This window comes from Zosterops lateralis (assembly GCF_965231275.1).
Source record: "Zosterops lateralis genome assembly, chromosome: Z".
NCBI lineage: Eukaryota > Metazoa > Chordata > Aves > Passeriformes > Zosteropidae > Zosterops > Zosterops lateralis.
Genome location: NC_139800.1, coordinates 79,103,958 through 79,123,957, shown reverse-complemented (window position 1 = coordinate 79,123,957; position 20,000 = coordinate 79,103,958).

Below are 20,000 nucleotides of genomic sequence, written 5' to 3'. Positions count from 1 at the left end.
GATAGTGAGGATCTCCCTGCACCTTTAGTGCCATTTCCCCTCAGACAGAAATGGCAGGAGCTGAAGGCAGCCTGCTCAGGGTCCCATTGTGTTTGCCAGGGATGGTCTCATGGCAGTGCACTCCTGGCTGTCTCTTGGCATGTACTTACGAGCCTTTAATCATCCCCAATTCTGGCAGAATGTTTCCTCAAGGAGACAATTGATAAAGCAGATGAAAAGGGATCTAAATGCCTAGGCAGGCTCAGGCTTTGAAAAGCTGGATTCCCACAACGCGGCTTAAAGTGCAGAGATATGAAAAGTAAACATTTCCTCTTAATGCCAGTGCAGGTAGAGCTGTTCAAATGGGATGCCAACTGCTGTCAACAGCTGAACTAATCTGAAGTGCCATTAAAATTCATAACAAAGAAATCCACTGCAAAAACCACAAAGATCTTCTTCCAACCTATTCTAACTTTGCTATGGGGTGTTGCTGTGGTCCTGTGGGCGTGAGGAGGGGCCCTCACAAATGCAGAGAGCAGGACCAAAGGTGCAGAGCACCTCTGTGCATGGGTGGGGAGGCTTCTCCTCCTCTCCCCAGGATGACATTTTAAGCCATGCAGGGCAAAGCAGAGCTGCAACCTGGTCCTGGTGTGACAAGGGATCCAAAGGAGTTCAAGTACTGCAGGGAAATGGAGCTGAGGTGTCCTTTATCCACTTGATGTGAGAGGGAAAAGGCAGGAGCCATTGCCACCTTATCCTGCCAGAATGCTGCTGCCAGGCTGTGGTGTGTGCTGGGTTACTGCACAAGAGATGTGCAGTAGAGTCCTTTAGGTGACTTTGCAATATGTACCTCTGCAGCAATTGTGATTAGAATGAGAGGTGAAATTGAGGGCTTAGGTGAGGTTTGAATATTACTTTTTTTTTTTCTTTTTTTTTTTTTTCTTTTTTTCTTTTTTCTTTTTTTTTTTTTCTTTTTTTTTCATTCTCTTCTTTTTTTTTAATTAGAAAACGTGACTGTCACTTTGAGTTCAGGGTCTGGTTACAAGGACTTACCTCTATTTCACAGCAAGAAATTTGTCTTGACAGTAATCAATGCAGGTTATAAAAGAAAAGAAAAAAAGAGAAACTTCAAGCAATTGCAATGTGAAGGCTCCAATACGCTGTAATTTCAACTCCCTACTTTTCACCTCCATGGAGAATACAAAAAAAATTAGTTCTTTTTGATATCTCCAGTGCAATTATGGAGATAGAAATGAAACTTATGGAAATGCAAGGTGGTGTGTCTTAGGGATGCCAGACTTTGAACACAGAGCCTCTGCAGGAAACATGCAAGTTTCCTCTCTTGAAAGTCTCACTTGGCTTTTTAAAGATTCTGCCCTGGGGTGATAATTACCTGTTGCTGTTATTGCCCCCTGTAAAGTCCCAATGCCGTGATTTATTTTCACTGTTTCCTTAGGAAATGTTGACATTTCAGCAGAAACTTGAAAATTGAGCTGGTTTTGCTCCAGAGGAGCAGCCACAACACCACAGAGGTGAGTAGGAGCTTGGACATGTCCTTATCTCTTGCTGGGAATCCCCACGAGAAACAGTGTTGGGGTTTATGGAACAGCTCACTTGGGTTTGCACAAGTTCAGTCTTCCAGCAAGAACCCCCTGTTTATTTCCCCGTGGAACACAGACCCTTCTCAGGGGATGCCACAGCAGCAGGTGATGATGTGCCTGCCTTACCAGGGGCTGAAGGCCAGGTGAGCACCTCCAGCCTGACCTCTGGGAGTCCCCTGCAGGTCCTGCTGGACACCACCAACCTTCTTTTATGAATGAAAAGCACTGCGAGGTGGATGCCACCTTCATAACGGCTGTGAATTTTTTATTTTTTTAAAATGCATTTTCCAGCGGGATAGGGTTTTGTAACATAACTCATGACCTGTGGAAAGGGTGTTGGGTGAGAAGTAAATGACTGAGCAAGTAATTCCCACAGCCCTGGAAAGAGTCACTGGAATGCCAGATGGGTTTGCAGGCTGTGGGTTTGCCCGAGCTATGACTTTGCATTGCCACTAAGTGGCAGCCGAGTAAAAAACATGGTAAAAATGAAACTTTCCTGAATAAATGTCAATGCGCGGTGCAGAAAGGAAAATTTCTTAAGTTGGCGTTCCTCGGCTCAGCAGTGCCCTGCTGTTTATCCTAGGAAATTAAACCTTGGGAGGAGACAGTGATACAGATATTGTAGGAATACACACAGGGAAGCTGAGTGTGCAGGAGACCCTGACTGTGCAGATGGATACATGGAGGGACCAGATGAGCAGTTCAGCCAACTTCTACCTCCTGATTTGGCCAGCATGATACTGAAGGTTTACAGAAATCATCCAAAAAAGGGTTGGGACATCAATAAGAGCCATAAAGGTGTGCAGGGTGGGGGTAAAAGCAGGGATTCAGGCTGGCAGTGCTCCCCTCCCTGTTACCACAAACGATGCCATCCACAAGCAAAACTGAGCTTCCCCATGTTGCCAGCCCCTGGGTAACGTTTGGCTCTGATGCATTATTAACCACTTTAATTTTTAAGTGGTTTGAAAGATACTCAGGTAAGGCCTCCTGGAAGCAAAGAACTAGGTCAGAGACAGAGTGCGTTGGCTTTAATTAGCACCCGTGCAGATTTTTTAACCTTTTGTTAAATTTGGGGGACCTCTGGTACCTCCACTGCTCTGCTCTGGAGCCCAAGCAGAGATGACCTCTTCAGGGAGAAACAGTAATTGGAAGTGTCAGTTATCTGAAACTTTTATCCGAAAAGACAGGATCCTGGGCACTGTGCCAAGGTTCTTACATTTCGAATATTTTAAAATGTTTGAAGAAAGTAGCATGCATGGCATAAATTTTAATGTTCAAAGGACTCCTGAGATAACTTTTTTTTTTTTTTCAAGTGTAAAGCAAATATTAGAAAGGGAAGATAACTATCACAAAGTCATCTAAAAATGCCAGGGGGCTTCTGTCTCAGACACCAAATCTGATGCTGTCGAGCTGCTGAATTTCAACCAAGGCCAGCCCAAAGCCAGGGCTGCAGATGCTGGTTCTGCATATGGTTTTTCTGCTCCACACTTAATTTGTGCTTAAGTCATGCAACATCAATCTCTAAGTCAGGGAGGCAGCTCCCAGTCTTCCCCAAGGTGAGGACCCTGAAGATGCTGCACTGCAGCTGGGAGCAGTGTGGATGGACAATGTCTGGGATACAGACCCATGGTGGGCCAGAGCAACGAATCTAAACATATGTGGGGTGGGTCAGGGTCTCCCCTTGCACAGGATTTCCTGGGCATTCCCTCACCTGATGTGCTTCCCCCCTTCCCAGAGTATCTTCATGTTGGAAGTCTCCTGGGGAGGTGGTAGCACTAACCCTGTCTCATTTTGCCCTGGGACCTGTGCCAACCTAGAGCCTTTCTGAGGCTTGTTTTTCCTCTTTTATTCCCTGCACACGGCTGAGCTCACTCTCTTGGATGTCTTATCACCCTGCAGATGCTGCTGTGCAGGGCGCACTTTTAGCAGGAAGTAACCCCCTGCCCTGTGCTTGCTGGTGGATCTTAAACACCCTTTGTGGGGTCAGTACCCATCCAGTGGCCCCTGTCGTCCCTTCCTCCCCTTCTCACCACCACTGCACCTTGTTTCCCTGGGGTGAGTTACACATGGGGTGACATTTCTGGAGGAGCATTGCCCCAATATGACCTAATTAGTACAAGCAGTCCCAAAGGGGCCAGGACTTTCAAATTCTACCTAGGCTGCCTTTTTTTTTTTTTTTTTTTTTTTTTTTTTTCCCCCAAAGGTCACACCAAGTGACCATGTTTTCACCTTTGAGCCCACCCATTTCCAATGTCACCATTATTTACCCCTTTGGAGGGGAAGAGGGGAAAAAAAAAAAAAAACACCTCATTCCAAAAGTGATGTTTTTGGAAAAAACTTAAATAATGCAAGACAAAAGCTTGGCTGAATGTGCAAGATTTGCCCAGGCCTGTGAGCTGGGCTTCCCTGGAGGGGATCAGGAAGCTGTGAGATTTGGAGCGCTGTTTTCTCCAGAAGCTGAATGTTCCCAGCACAAACTCATGCTGCTTCCAGCCTGCCTGTGGGGCAGCCTTGGCACAGGGCTGGGATGGGTTACAGGACATCCAGGTGCAGTGGGAGGTAACTGCTCCTGGGGGAGATGATGCTGCCACCCTGGGGGTGGCTCTCTGGAGGTCCCTGTGTGTGTGAGGTGGTTTGCACAGCCATAAGCCTCGGGTTCAAAGTGCTGGGCAGGCAATTGTGGGAGCTTTATCTGTGCTGTGCAGATGCTGCAGCGTGGTCAGAGCCAAGCACTGGATGAGGGCAGTGTGGTGCTGGCAGGGGACTCCTCACAGTGTGCTGCTGGACAGCTTGTCCTGCCAAAATGCCTTCTGCTGGAGCTGCTTTCCCTCAAAACCTGACATGTTTTCTTTATGGAGCAGCAGGGTCCATTCCAGGTGGTGATCCTAAGCCCCTCTACTTTCCCAAGTGCTTTTCCCTTCACCTGCAGTCTAAGTTTGCAGCAGCTTTTCCTCTTTTTGAACAGAAACACTGCAGACCAGACTAATCTATTTATTTCTGCTTACTTCTTTTCATCTTGCTAATTCAGACATCAGGTTTCCTCTGCAGTTTATCTCAGGCTTCCATCTGGATTCAGTCAGATGCTGAGTCCTGCTACCCCTCAGTGAAACAGGCAGTGGTAGCCCTGCAAGACAACCTGAAGTCATCCAGGTAAGCACAGAGCTAGTTGTTTGGGATGTGCTTTTGGATTAGTGGATGGCACCAAATTTGTGAACCCAGGATTCAAAGAGGAGAGTGGAGCTGTCTCAGGGTAGATTGTCTCCAGCCTGGGATGTCTCCTTAATCTCCATTTCTCTCATGAACACACCTCAGAAGCAATGTGCTGACCTCAAGCTCTTCTCCTGCACTGTCAGGTTCCTCTTTATTTGCTCAATGTGTTCATTTCCTTGGAAATCAAATGCTTGGCAAATAACAATTTATCCCCTGTTTGAATTTCTTCTGTCACCAGTTGCAAAATAAAACTATCAAATGCTTTCTCCTTAACCAACATCTCAGTAGAAATTAGTTACATATGAGGAAAACCTCCTCTATTCTAAGGGTGACACAGTAAATTTTTGACTGTTTTAACCTTGTCAGTGAAGTACCAAATCCTGTTGGAAAGCCTGCAGCACTATTCTCTGCTGCTGAGCACAGAGGGGGAAATTGCCTTCCACTCTTAAGTCTGCAACTTCTGCCTTTTGTATGATGGTGAACAGAAATATTGCCAGATCATCTTTAAACTCAGAGGTATTAAGGACTGTTTTTCCCAAGACAGGAAGAGGTATCTAACTTTAGATGTGTGATTGCACCATTATCTTCAAAGGCAAGGAGCTGTAGCTGGAAGTTAGGCATGTCCTGATGTCCCTCACTGGAACAGAGCCTGACAACAGAAGGAATATGAGGAGCTCAGGTTTGCTGTTTCCAGTGCTGACACTTTTCTGTGAGCAGCTGGAGAAGTGGGTGCACACAGGGGCTGCTGCTGAAGTGCCTTTCCAGACATAAGCTCAGGGACACTTGCCATGAGCAGAAGGTAAAGACCTAGCCTCAGATCCTCCAACAGAAAATTTTGAGGTGTTCTGCTGGCCATACTAGGTTTGCATTGATGCATATCCAAGGAAGTCTGGCCTCAAAAGCTTCTGGGAAAGAGCAACCTACTGATTTATTTTTTTTTTTTTTCAATTGTCAAAATATCAGTTTGGTTTTGCACCTTCATATTTATTTTCTGTGCATGTCTACTGGCTAAATGGCCCTAAATGTTGGGCTGTTCCTTTGTGCAGTTGGATTGACTTATATGGGGTTGCAGTGGTCTCTTTAATAGTAAGGTTTGTCTCCTCTGTTAATACTCAGGGTTAATTTTTGTGCACATGTGTGTGTAGGAGGTAATAATAGGGCAATGTGGATAGGGAAGAATGACTTCTATAAACACAAACATCAGCAATAGCTGAGCAATCACATCAGGCAGAGCATTCCTGCCTTGGTGTGCAATATGTAACTGAAAGTGTGTATTCTATTTCCATCTGTTGGAACTGGCTGGGGAGATGTTTTCTCTCTCTTGTATGACCCATTCCTCGTAACTCCAGGAGGAAGGTGGTGGGTGCTTTCTGCTAATGGCCCAGCTGTTAAAACCAGGTGGAGCAGCATTCTTGCCTCTTCCAGGACCCGTCCTCTCTCCAGGGGATATCTGCTGTCCATGGGCCATCCAGGCTCACTGCAGGGCTGATACAATTCCATCATCCCACTGGGAGATGCTCCACCCAGAGGGAGGAGCCCAGCACTCCTACCTGGATAAACCCTGAGAGTCAGGACACCAAGGCAGCCTGTTTTCCACTGGATTCCTACAGGAAGACCAGACCCATCTCTGCACCACTGGATCCTTCTACAGGATCATCTCTACTCCAACAGAGCCACGTCTGTCACTCCAGGAGGATTTATTTGGACTTCTCCCAACACCCTGACCAACAGGGTGTCAGGTCATGTTCTGCCTCTGTCAGTGTTTCTAGGAGTTTTTGTTTGTTTGTTTGCTTGGGTTTTTTTGTACTACTACATTTGCATTTTTAATATTCCTAGCAAAGAACTGTTATTCCTATTCCCATATCTTTTCCTGAAAGCCCCCTTAATTGCAAAATCATAATAATTTGGAGGGAAAGGGTTTACATTCTCCATTCCAAGGGAAGTGCCAGCTTTCTCTGGCAGACACCTGTTTCTCCAAACCAAGACAATTCCCTTGCTGAGGAAGGTCCATGTTGCCCCAGTGACACAACTCCTTATGCCTCTCCCGTGCTCAGAGTTTGCTGGTACCCTGACACATCACAAGGTTGAGGAATGGTGAAAATTCACCTGTAACTAATGGTGCCACAGCACAAGGCCAGGCAGCAGCTGCCCAGCAAGAGACATCTAAACATATATTCCATAATGGATGCCTGATCTTCAGCTGATCTCCTATTCCTTCAAGGATACATAAATATGAGTGGTTTGGGTACCACCAGGGTCCCAAGGCCAGCTCTAATCCCCCTGACCTCTCACCTTGCTCAGGTATCCCTGTGTTGCAGGATGGATAGTAGGGAGAGGAATGCACTAGGATATGTGCCATTTTGGGGAACTATGGATAAGATTCGGAGCAGAGAGTTTGTAAATCATGGCTTTAGAACCAGTTCAATTAACAGAAGTTTACTTCTGGATTCTTTTAAAGTGAAGGATGAAGTTGCACTACTTGTGCTGCTCCCACACGGCTTTATTTTTGCTTTTGCAAGTTGGATTTACAGATTTCCTTTCTCATTAAAAGTGGTGGCAATATTAAGCCTGAGAATCCTTGATGGATTTCAGATTGAATATTGTGAGTCTTGTATTAATGCAGGCTAGCTGCAAATAAATGAGGAAATCCATTAAGCATGTGGTGTGCCTCATAAATTATTCCATAACACAGAAGTGTTAATGTAATGATGAGAAAGGAAAAATAAAGGTGTAGGAGTCAGGAAATGCCAAGCACTGAAAGACCACTGTGATCATCTCTAAGTTGTGCATTAACAGCCCTTTAGATAATGAAGGCCATACTGGACCCCTTGTGGGGCACTGTGAGCAGTGCACATTTATGATTTTTTTTTTTTTTTCTAATGAAATTTTGGAATATCATTCAATTTTTTTTTTTTTTTTTTTTTTTTTTTTTTTTTTTTTTTTGCAACAGACCACGTTTGAACAAGATCATAAATCAAATGTAACACTGAAAAACAAGTCACTGCAATGTAAACAGTGATGGCTTTAGTGAAGCTGTGCTCACTTTCTGACCATTTTCTTGTCCTTTGATGCACAATTGGGTAACTGAAGCTCAAATATTGAGCCAGCATGAGGCACCATGCTTTGTAAACACACACACACAAAAAAATAATACATGGGAGCTGTAGTGTAACACAACCAAGTCTATGCCTTGTGTTTACGTAGAGACCATTCCAAAGTGTAGGTGATTATGAGAGTTACAGTAGAAATCAATCCAATGCATCTGCCTTGGAATCTGAAAACACTGAACTGAGCACGTGGAGCGTTCAGAGCAAACACAGAGAAATGCAGGGTATCACTGAGGTGTGGATCCTCTCTGCCAGCTGCAGAGACAAATGTTCTGGCTGGGTTTTAATAGGCACATCCATTATTTGTGCAGTGAGGCAAAGACAGCCCAGCAAACCTGCACCCCCAGAGAGCCCTGCAGTGCCCAGGCACACCTGTGTGGCTCAGCCTGCAAACCTCCCCATCTCCAGCATTCCCTGCTCCCTGCCTCACCTGGCAGGAGCATTGCTGTGCCCTCCACCTTGTGCACCAGAGGTTTTTCTTCTGGGTATTGTGTAGTGAATTCTTTTCCAGGTGTTCTCCTGCAGTGGGCTGTTCTAGTGAAGAGGTTGGCTCCTGGTGTTCACCCTCTCCCTTCTGTACAGTTTTTCAGCCTGCATTGTCTCCTGGCAGCCTCCTGGTACAGCACTCACTGTTAGCAAGGCAAGGAGGCATTTGTGGTTATGTCCAAAACTGTAATGATGGAGGTGGCAGAGGAGGTGTGACCAGAGCTTTGGCAAGCAGCTCCTGCCTCTTGAGATGTTTCTCGAGCTGGCAAGCACCACACACAGGAGAATTTGGCCAGTCAGGGGGGACTGATGGAACAGATGGAGTGTCTGGCTGTGAGACTCACAGTTTTTATCAGGTTTCTTCTGCTCCTGGGTCTGAGCAGCACAAGAGGTGGGCTCTGGGCTGGGGTATCAGGTGTCACTTGGAGCTTCCCCAAGTGCCCCAGCAGCAACACTGCTTAGCCCTAGGTGGAATTCTAGAATCATAGGATGGGTTTGGGCTGGAAAGGACCTTAAAGATCACCTGCTTCCAACTTCCCTGCCACAGGCAAGGGACACCTCCCTGAACACCTAGACAGCGTGCTGTGGATTTTTGCAGGCAGCAACTGGACTTTTGGACAGGAGTAGGGCTCTCTGCTGCTTGCTCCAGGGAGTATTTTCAGTTTGGTTTCAGATCCAAGCTGATGGCTGGGTGTCTCTTTAGAACCAGGTGTTTGAAATGCCATTGCACTTGGCTGAATGAACTTCTGACACCAGGTTGGTTGGAGGAGGCCATGAACCATCATGGCATGTTATGCTATAGATGATCTGGGCCCCAAAATAATCTAAAACATCAAGCAGCAAGCCTGCAATAATTTAGTGCATTGGATCAGCTCAATTTTGGGTCCAGTGGTGTGGTTTTCTGCCAAATGGGAGTTGTTTATCAAATTCCAGTGGAATGCGGTCTTCTTCTTTTGGCGCTTTTGTTGGGGACAGAGCTTCAGGTGGAAAATCTCTGGCATGGGGGCAGGTGAGGATGCCTGTGCCTTAAAGCACCTCTTCAGACACAACACAGTGGAAGGGGAGAGCCCACTCTCAGTGCTCCCTCCCACTGCATGAAACTGCAGCACAATTTTTTCTGAGTGTCAGGCTTACAAAAACAACAATACTCTGGAGTTTGCAAACCTCATCATGTTTTGTAAAATTCAGCTGTGAGATGAGGAGAGTTCTGTCTCTCTGAGTCGACAAGGCACAGTTTTGAATTTCCAGGAAAAGTCCCAAGGAAAGAAGGTGTTTACCCCTGCTCTCTCTGTGTTAAATGTGCCTTATGGCTCTGTAGGTGCCCATGGTGAGATGTGCTGGTTGTCTTGGCCCATCTCAGCACTCCTGGGCACCCTGATGGAGTTGTGGGGATGTTTGCTGAGGGTCTGATATGCTGAGCATCAGGATCTGTTGAAACATAAATCTGATTAGAGGGGCTGTAAGTGATACATCTGGTTGTGGTCTGGTTCTGCCTGGACAGGCTGCCCACATACAGTGACAGGCAGTGTTTGATGGATGTTGGCTCACATGTGCAGGGCAGGCATGTGACATTTACCCTGACCTGGGAGAGCAGAGACCCTTTGCAGAAGATGCCATTGAATTAGGGCAGAAGCAGTTGGCCTTTCAGTCACTTACACAGCAGAGAAGCCACCTCTCTCCTGTAGCTCTTTTTTCTCCAATAAATATTTATTTCTGTCCACAAAGCAAGCAAAACCTGGTTTTCCCTGCTTTTTCCCTTTGTTACCATCCCTCTGTGGCTTTTGCAAGTGCTCTTGCTTGCTGGATTTTAGTTTTCATTCTAGTTTTCAAATGTGTCAAGGCTATAGAGCACCAAGGGATGAAAGATGACCTTTCCCTTGGGGATGCTCATCCCAGAGCACCACGTCCTTTACTGAGGAATACAAGGCTCCAAGTGCTGTCTCTCTTTTGTACCTGGTATTGTGTGAGGGGCAGGAGGGCAGGTGCTGCCCTGGCCACAGCAGTGGCAGAGCAGCAGGAGGGGGAGCTGGTTTGTGAGATTCTTTTGAGCCCTGCCTGTGACACCAGCAAGTTCCAGCTCATTTCCAAGGTGTCTTCATAGAGTGTAAAGGAATTCTGTACAGAGAGATAAAATGGTCAAGTGTCCTGCACTCTTGACTGAAGCATAGCTTCAGTACAGAGCTAACAAAAAGCTGTGCAGTGTGATGGATAGCTATGATACATGAAATGTGACATGTTTCTTTGGCAATAACATTAGAAATCCTTGGCTTATTGGTATGAAACGAAAGAAAAGAGTATAAATCCATCTATTGCAGAGTTTTCCAACAAAAATGTCAGTAGAGCTTTTGCCACATGTGTTATTTCTACATAATTGACACTTTCTTTCCCAGAGGCTTTTGTGTCTTGGTCTTCATTCTGTGCCCAGAATCTGCATGGAGATCTCATCAGATGATGTATCGAAGTAACTCAGTAATAGAGGAAGAGCAATGTTAAAACAGGGAAATGTAAATGGTTTGATAACTTTGCAGAGTGGAAGCTGCTAATTTGTGGTGGATCAATTATCAAAGTGTCAGGGATGGGGAGGCTCCAGCCCAGTTTGCTAAAAGCCAGCCAGTGTCCAGGTTTATCTTGTTTGTCTCTCTCTGAGACATTTAGATGCCTTCTCTTAAAGGACGTTTTTCCAAATGACACTGGTTTAACTAATGCAGAATTCCTATGTCTGAAGGACAGTCTGTGATCCAGTCCATTGACTCCTGATTTCATTTAAACTGCAATTCATTATTTTGTTCCTGTGCTCATTCAATAACCCATTGTTCATTACTCTTTCATCACTCTATGATTGGAACAATTTGTATCTGTCGTTCTTACATTGGCCAGATAATGAAATAATCATTTGTGCATCTACACTGTGTTTTACATTTATTTTTCACAGTGTAATTCACTTTGTAGGGTCATTTTATCATTCTGGAACAAATTGTGATTTTGTTTAAGCATTTGCTAGTTGGTAACAGTCTGCAACTGCCAACATCAGGAAGTATGTTGGGATACTGCTCTCCACAGACAAAGGTAGTAAAATTATTGCTGTTACTCCAGCTAACAAAACCAGCCCACCTTCTAGGAAGAAGGATTCTGATGTCCAAAGTACACTGGTTTTACTGAGCCAACTCCTGCACTCCTTCCCAGGGTTTGGGTCAGCCTTTTCAGAGAGAGAGAGATAATAATAAGGGGTAAGATTACCTCAATAAAATTGAAAGTAGATGATAATGCACCCAGAGCACAATTATGGTGCTATTCAAATGAGCTCCCATACTCAAGGAGGTCAGCAAGGTTATGATTTCTAGAGGGGTCAAGAGATTACAAGAATAAACTAATTATTCTGGCATCAAATAGATAGAAAGGTGATTGCTGATTGGTTAATTCATTTTTCTTCTGTGGATCTATTTCTGTTCAATTAATTAAAATGACACATATGTTATACTCTCCAAATATCACCCACATTATTATGTAAAGGTTGAGTTAGTCATTACATTGGAAAAGGTCAGGGCTTGAATTTAATGCTGGAGGGAGATACTTTCTTCCATTTACTCATCATCATTACCATCCAGTTCCAGCTTGGCTGTGGTTTTCAATGAACTTCCTTATCCTAGGAATGGCTCCCATTTCAAGTTCCTTGGAAAGGTGATGGTTTTGGTGCTTCTGCTTAATGGGTGTGTGGGCTTGGCTCTTCAAGGGACTCTTGTGTCTTCATGGGCTCTTCCTGCAGGAAAAACCAAATCTTCTACAATTGGAGAAGGTCAGATGGATATTTACAGGCCTTGCAAAACTGCCACAGAATATTCCAGGTTAATATCACATTGTTTAAACATTTGTTTATGCTGTTTGTGACAGGAATAACTGAGGAGACATGTGGCCATGGGATTTGCCAGAGTCTGTAAACATAAATCTGTGGTTGAATTTATAATTTTAATGCCTTACGTGATACATTTGACTCTAATTTTAATGGTCTAGAAATACTTTTTGGGGGGTAAATATATTAATTCTTCTTAGTTACGCTCCATTAACTGGTGTTTAGCTAACATGTGTGCAGACTGTTTCAGCCCTTTTAATGGAATGAGAAGGGGAAGAAGTGTTCTGAGACACAAGCTGGCATCAGATTTATCTGGAGAGGGAAAACACCAGCAGAAACAAACTGTGTCAGGGTGTTAAAAAAATCACGTGCTTCTTAGGGGAGATACAACTGGGTAACGACCCATGGAAACATGAGCATTTTGGATTGCCTATCTTCCACTCAAATTTACTGCTGCCAGGGCCCTGGTGTTGCTCACCCCAAGAGGGGGATTGCTCTTTGCCAAACCATAATCAGCAGATTATGGGTGGTGCTAGAAAAAGCATGGGACTCTCTGAGAAATTGCAGTGCATCGTATTAACTTCTCTCTGATGTTAGCAATTCCCCATCATATTGTATTACCAATCACTGTCACTAATATACCATGAAATTCAGATGTATAAGGCAGTGTACAGCTCAGCCTCTCATGGCAGAGGTTTGTTACCCATAATCCTGCATGAGTCATTAGCAATGTCACTGAACAGAGTAAAACTCATTCACTTCTTGCAGTGTTTCCCCTGCTGGCAAATAACTGACATATTACACGTGGGCACAATGCCTTGATTCTCCAGAGAGCTGTGATTGTGGCTTTGTGGAATGTGGGCTTCTTTTAATGGGCAATCAGCCCTCCACTATCCCCAGTCTACAGGCCCTGCTGCATGGCTGAGCAGCTGGGTACTCTCATAAAGCACCTATTTGCTTTTCTTTAAATTATTCATCTATGGAAATGTTTTTTACGGTATTTTAAAGGCAACATCATGCTAAAAAGTAAAAAAAAAAAAAATACACTCGCCAAAAATGAAAGAACTGAAGGGTAGGGTTAAAATTTAGGAAAGAACTTTGATTTTTTGAGTAGACTTGGTCTCAGCTGCAAAAGGTTTGTGGCCCAAATTTAAGGATGAGGGTAAACACCCAGGTCCCTCAGGAACCAGTAGGGAGGCCCAGCACCATCCATCCAGAAATGAAGCACAGATGAAACCCAGCTGTCACTGGAAAAGCTGTCTCAGTTTTAATTGCAGGCAGAATCTCTCTCAAGGCAGGCTCAGCAGAATGTTTCACAAGGAAAGGGACTACCTCATCTCCCAAGGAGAAAAGGGATGACTTTAGGGAGCCTCAACCTACTTATTGGGTTGTGATGTTCCACAGATGGTTTTTGTTGACCTTCTCCATGGGGATGTTGGGTGAGTTTTTCTCTCTGGGGAGGTCATCTTCAGCTGTGATGGTGTTACCCTTTCAGCCACGCATTTGCAGTTTTGACAGCAAACCACAAGGCTACAGGACAGGGCTGTGACTGACACTGAGCTGCAGATAATAATTTTGAGAGTGTAGTTCTGTGGTAAATTTTCACTTAGCTTCCATTTTCTCATTTCGCTTGTGTGAAAGTTAAATGGGATGGTGTCACAAGCCTTCCTGAGCCAAGATGTATCACATCTACCTCTCCCCTTCGCCTCTCTGCTAATTATCTTGACAAATTGGTTTGCCGTGATTTACTTGGAAATTCTGCTGGTCTCTTCCCACCTCCTTATTGCCAGACTGCACACGTAATGCTTGGTTGTTTTACCTGGTCTTTTTCCAGGCAAGGGTTTGTCCAGAGGGTCTGTTGACTACAAGTCATGGGGCATCATCCTGCACAGAAATTCAGAGAGTGGTGCTCCTGGGTGACCTTCAGAGCCTGCTCCTCTCTCAGCAGGGAAAGTGGGTTGGCAGGTCAGAGCTGACAGTGGAGGGGACTGTGCTCTGGATCTGCAGCCTGTGTCTGTTGAGTGCCAAGGTCGTGGTTCCTTCTGGTTCACCTTGTACCACAGCCGAGATAAAATGTCTGGAAATGTCACTCCCTTCCTGACCTCTAGATTAGAAACACACATTAATAGGTTGCCTGTTTGTTCAGCTTCTTGTTTAAATTAAATAATCCTTTTTACACGTTTTATTTTTAGTAACATTTCTTTTGTATCCTTTTTTCCCCCCACCATTCTTGCATCAAGGCCAAGGTAAGGTCAAGAGCTTTTTGGCTGTGAGGTCATTCTGTTCAAGAAAGCACTCTGACACGTTGATGCTGCAGCATTTGAGGCTTTTACAGAGAAGACACACATTTAAATGGCAGGTGAAGTACACAGCAGGCTCAGTGGCAGTGGGGTTGTAAGATCACCCATCAAGGCATGGCTGAAGTTTCTTAATTTTGCCTGAGCTGGGCTCTGTGGAGGTGAGGCCGCAGCTCTAATTCCAGCTCTCACAGCTAACAAGGTGCTTTGTGGATTCTCCCAGCAATGGTGTGACAGGCAGTGGTTCCTGTATTGTCAATTCAAGTACTTATGCTGCCATTCCCAATTTATTTCATGTAGTCTCTGCAATCTCCACGTTTTCTAATGTCACGATGGCGATGAATTTATTTCTGTTCCTGTAAGGATGCAAAAGAGGGACATTAGAGCCAGCACAGCTCTGTTAAATACCTTGTGGTCAGGGCATATCAGAACTCCAATCTGGTTTTTAAACACAACTTGCTAACAAATCTGTTTAAGGGAGTACACAGTTATTAGGAGTGATGCTTGTGACAGCAACACACGTGACATTTTAGATGTTCCCCTAAATGACCTGGCTGAGTGGTGGTTTATGACCTGATTTGCACACCAATAGTTTTGCCTAAACAATAACCAGGCAGCCAGACTCAAAGTGCAATTAAAAATGAGATCCAAGCTGTTACTAGTTTAAATCATTGTAAAGACATACCAACCTGGGAATGATAAACCATCAGTGACACTATCAGTAACTTACAGTAAATTAACTTCTGCAGCTTGGCCTGGGCTGAGTGTCACAGAGCAGGAATGTTTTATCTGGCACAGGCTGTGATCACACGTCTGGATGCTGTGTGATATGGAGGGATATCCAGAAACTTTCAGCAAAACAATTTCTCATCAGAAAATATTAGTTTATCTGGCCCACAACTTTTGGCAGGGAATTTGAGCTCCAGCAAAGGTTAAGGCATTCACCAGCCATGTTTGTTATCTGAACCTGATTTTCTGAAGCTCTGTGTGAGTGCTGAGATTTCTGATACCCAGACTGCACTGGCTGACTCTCTCTCAATATCCTATTCTTCAAAATTCAATTTTGACACTTTAAAAGTTTTGGATCTATTTCTGGCCACCTCTACCAGTGTATCCCTGCTTGGTGTTTAAATGGCAGGGGGAATAGCAAAGAAGCCTTCCCTTCAAATCCCAGTTCAGCTCAGCACTTCTGTAAATTTGAGAATTTGCATGAAAACATCAAGTCTTTCCTGCGGTTTCTAAATTGGGCTTTAGGAGAAAATGATTTTGAAGAGCCTGAGAGTGGAACGGAGGGATGACTACAAGCCTACATACATCTCACATCTACATGCCTGCTTTTTTTTGTTAAAATCTTTCAAACCAAAAGCCCCAAGTGCCTCAGAGAAGTTCAGGTAAGCCACAGGTTTTGTCCACATGCAGCAGCTGTGAGGTCCAGGCGAAAGCAGAACATGAACCATTCCTAACTTTTAGTCATTAATATTAATATGAGTCAAGTTGAGGTTCTGGTCTCATTCCTCCATCTAACAAATCTTTCTGCCCTAAAGTTGTGCTGGGCCTGGTAGATATACAAGAGGCCACAAGGCTGAGCTTCCTTTGGAGCTTGGAGTCCAGCAAGGCAAGGAGTGCTTTGGCTGAGTGCAGGCGGTTATGCAGAAGAGAGTGAACTCAGCTGCAGCTGGGGGCCCCACCAGCACAAACCAGTGAGCTGTTCCTTCCCCCATCCTGTTGTTCCACTGTGGCACTCATTACTCTGGGAGGCTGAGGTGGCCAAATGGTGCTTAAATGGTGCAAGAAACAATTAGATGAATTCATGGCAGAGAGATGCAGCAAGGGCTGTTACACACCAGGAGACTGCAGGAAGTCTCTAAACTCAGATTACTGGGGGCCATCAAAGCACCCCAGGCAATTACTGTGTGTTTGTCCTGCTCCTAAGCTTTTCTGCAGACATACACAACTATTTAGTCTTAGAGACAAGGAGCTGGGCTAGAGGGACTGGTGATCAGAGCCGTTCTTACAAAGAAGGAGATGGCTTTAGACAACTCTTGAAGTTGTGATGTCTGTAGGATCTCTTGGGTAAGTGATGTGAGCTCTCAGTGTGTCTGTTTCTGCTGTAAAGAGCCTCAGCTCTCTATTAGGGGACAATTCTGAGGAGGCTGGCAGGCATTGCTGTGTCCTGCTGGAGAGCATTGTGTCTGTACTGGGCTCTGTATTGGCTCACACTAATAAGGAGAAGAGGATAGAAAGATAAAAAAAAAAACACGCAGAGGATTATTTGGCAATTCCAGTGTCACCAGGATCTGATCCCAGCAGTTCAATATAATCACTGAAAGAGGAGAAAATCCAGGAGATTTCACTGGAACTGAGCAAGAGCTTGACAGCTGGCAAATGCTAATGTAAGTAGGCAACTGGGAGCTCAGGGTGGAGGGAAGGTGGTGTCGTTTAGCATCACTTGCAGAAGTGCCATTTAAGCCTGAAGAGAGCCTGTAGAAAACATGTCCCTTTCTGCTCAGCTCCCCTGCCCTGTCACACACGTCTGCCTGCCAGTCCTGCTGTGCCAGGGGGCGGTTTGGTGCTTGTGGAGTTCATCTCATGCAAAGCATCTCCAAAGCAGCCTCGGTTCACCCAGGCCAAGGAAACCATCCCTCCTCTGTGGCTGGCTGGAGTGTCAGCACAGAGGCTTAACCTGAGCTGGAGCATCCTCCTGCTTTTGCTGATCCACTGGTTTCTGCCCCAGGGATGGGGATGTGGAGGAGAAGCAGTGGCTGACACAGGCTGGCACAGAGCAGAAGAGCTGGGTGTGCAGCCTTAACACACCAGCATGTTTTTCTCCTGTGAATTGCTGCTCAAATAGCCACTTTCTTCCAGGGGAGTAAAGGCTGGTAACATCTCTGTGTGGCTGTTGTGCTTTTTCTACTGGCAAAGTTTCCTGGGTTCTAACCACTCATTGGCTTCTCTGGACGCTCATCATCCAATTTCACTTCTGTCTGCTGCCCCTCTGGGCTTCTGGCAGGACATCATTACCAAAGGAAGCCAAATCTTTTTTTGGGTAGTGGCAAATGTGGCCATTTTTGTTGCATTAGAAGTATAATTCTCACATGAACTTCAAACCCAAACCAATGAATGCTCTTGCAGCAGCAGGTCAAGCATCCATGCTTGACTTGCTGCTGCAAGAATATTGGTTTGGTTTTGATGTTCATGTGTAGATGAGGTCTCCTCTAGCTTTGTCCATGAGAGCATCAGGCTGGTGTGCACACTATTCACCCAGCAATATCCTCTTCTGCACCTAGGAACATTTCTCTGGCTATTCTTCCTTCCTATATGATTAACTATTTAGCATTTGACAGCTCAGGAAATTTTGATTGTTCTCCAGCAAAGGTCTGTGAGCACCTTCCACAACCCGATTTTCCGAAATCACTCCCTGGCCTTCATTTCCAGCAGTATCCCCCAGAAACAGTTGGGCCATGTTTAATTGTAATGTAAAAATTGTACTTTTCTTCATCTAAATAATAATTTTGTTGTCTAAGAATAAGGGTTTTTTGGTTTTTGGATTTAGAGCTGCTGCTTTGGTGTTTTCTCTCATGTTAAATATCCATGCTGGACACTGTGCTTTCCTAGAGGAATAGAAAAAATAATGAACGTTGCAACTGCAAACCACATTCCTTTCTCATTTCCTGAATGGCATTGGGCTATTCAGAGTTTCAGAGGCATCATTGCCTATCATAGACCATATGTGCCATGGGATACACTCCAGTAATTCTCCATAGAGGCTTAATATTGGACAGATAAAAAGAAATGTTAAGGAATCATATTTACAGGAAACTGTTTTGCTTTGTTGACCATGTTAATAATAAAGTTCTTCAGGAAGAGAATATGTAGGTTTCTGTAATCCTGCCTCCTTTTGTGCAGGTTACTTTTGGTTTCCTGGGAAAAGTTCAGTCTTAAAGATCTTGATGATGACTTGTGTTTGGATGTTTCTGCAGTTGTCCCTGAAGCGACACCTTAGCAATGATAGGCTTCAGGAGCTCGTGGGTGTGTTAATTTGAATTAATTATAGCAGCTTTGACTTGCCTTTGCAATAAAATTGACTTGGTTAATTCACCCACTAGACGTTGTCACTATTAAATCCAGAAGGTTTATGAGGATAAAGGTCTTGGGATTCTGGTGGCTCTCCTAAACACTTCATCAGAGTAGAGCTGAAATCAGTCAAATGCAACATCCCATGGCTGTATTTAGGGTTGATGGTCATCCATAAATCCATGTGCATGCAAATCTCAAACACATTATTATTTGATATTATTCTAATTTGGAAGGCATGGGGGTCTCTGCTCTTCTGGGGAACTGCATTAACTATGGATTTTTAGTCTCTGTGTTTCCAAAACCAACAGTAAGTGGTCCTGGCAGGGAGAAGAGAGATGTATGTGATCTCACTAAATGAGAGCCATGATGGAGACAACTTCATCAATCAGCAGGATGGCTCAGGGGCCTGGGCTGCAACTGGAGACCCTGGGCCTGGCAGACCCTCAGGGCCACCAGTTATCCCCTGGCAAAGGAGCAGTGCCAGCTGCTTTGGTAAATTAAGACACAGCCGCAGTTTCCAGAAGACTTCTCAGCTCAGGGGTATCCCTGTCTTGGGCATGGGGGAGCAATCTTGTGCTGGGCTTGGAGGCACTGGAACACCTGGACTGGGAGTGCTGGTATGCAGCTACAGAGTTTTTCATATGGTCTGACAAGGAAAAAGCTTAATCAAAGGCCACACATTTCAAAGGGTTGTTTTTTTTTTACCTGTGTGCTGATGTTTCCCGAAGGGGAATGTTTTGTTGAAATAATAGTGCTGAGCTAGCAGTCTCTGTTTGTGCCTTTTAAATCTGAAATCCAGAGGGGAGGGCAGTCAGTGTTCCTGTGAGGATCACATCAAGTGGGTAAAGGCAACAGGGAACAAAAAGCAATTAAAATATTACCATAAGGAAATTTATTTTTAAAAGGAGAGAGAGAAAACCATGGACCCTGGTGGTTAGAGATTTGCCTGGATGGTCCAGAGAGGTTAGACCAGGAGTCCTGTGTGCTTTCCCTGGGCTGTGCTGGCAGGAGTGTGCCCCTGCAGATCCACTGCCCTTTGTGCTGGAATAGTCACCCAGCTCTTGTGCATGACTGGGAAAGTTCTCCATTCAACCCTTCCACACATTTTTTTTCCTACCCGAAGAATAAGTAGAGCAGGAAAGAGAGATGAAATTCTGTCAGCAATTCCTGGATGAGCTGTAATGTGAGGCTTTTTACCTTTCAGTGAGAATGGGAGAATTATGCACTGCCCTGTCAAGCCAGACTCCAAGATCCTGCCCACACAGGTGTATGGATAATTCCTCTTTTTATACTCTTCACATTTAGACACTTCACCCCAAGATTAAGACTGCTGGTAAGTCAGCTTCATTGGTGCCTGGTACACTGCACTGTGTAAGCTGAATTTTTGTACCTAATA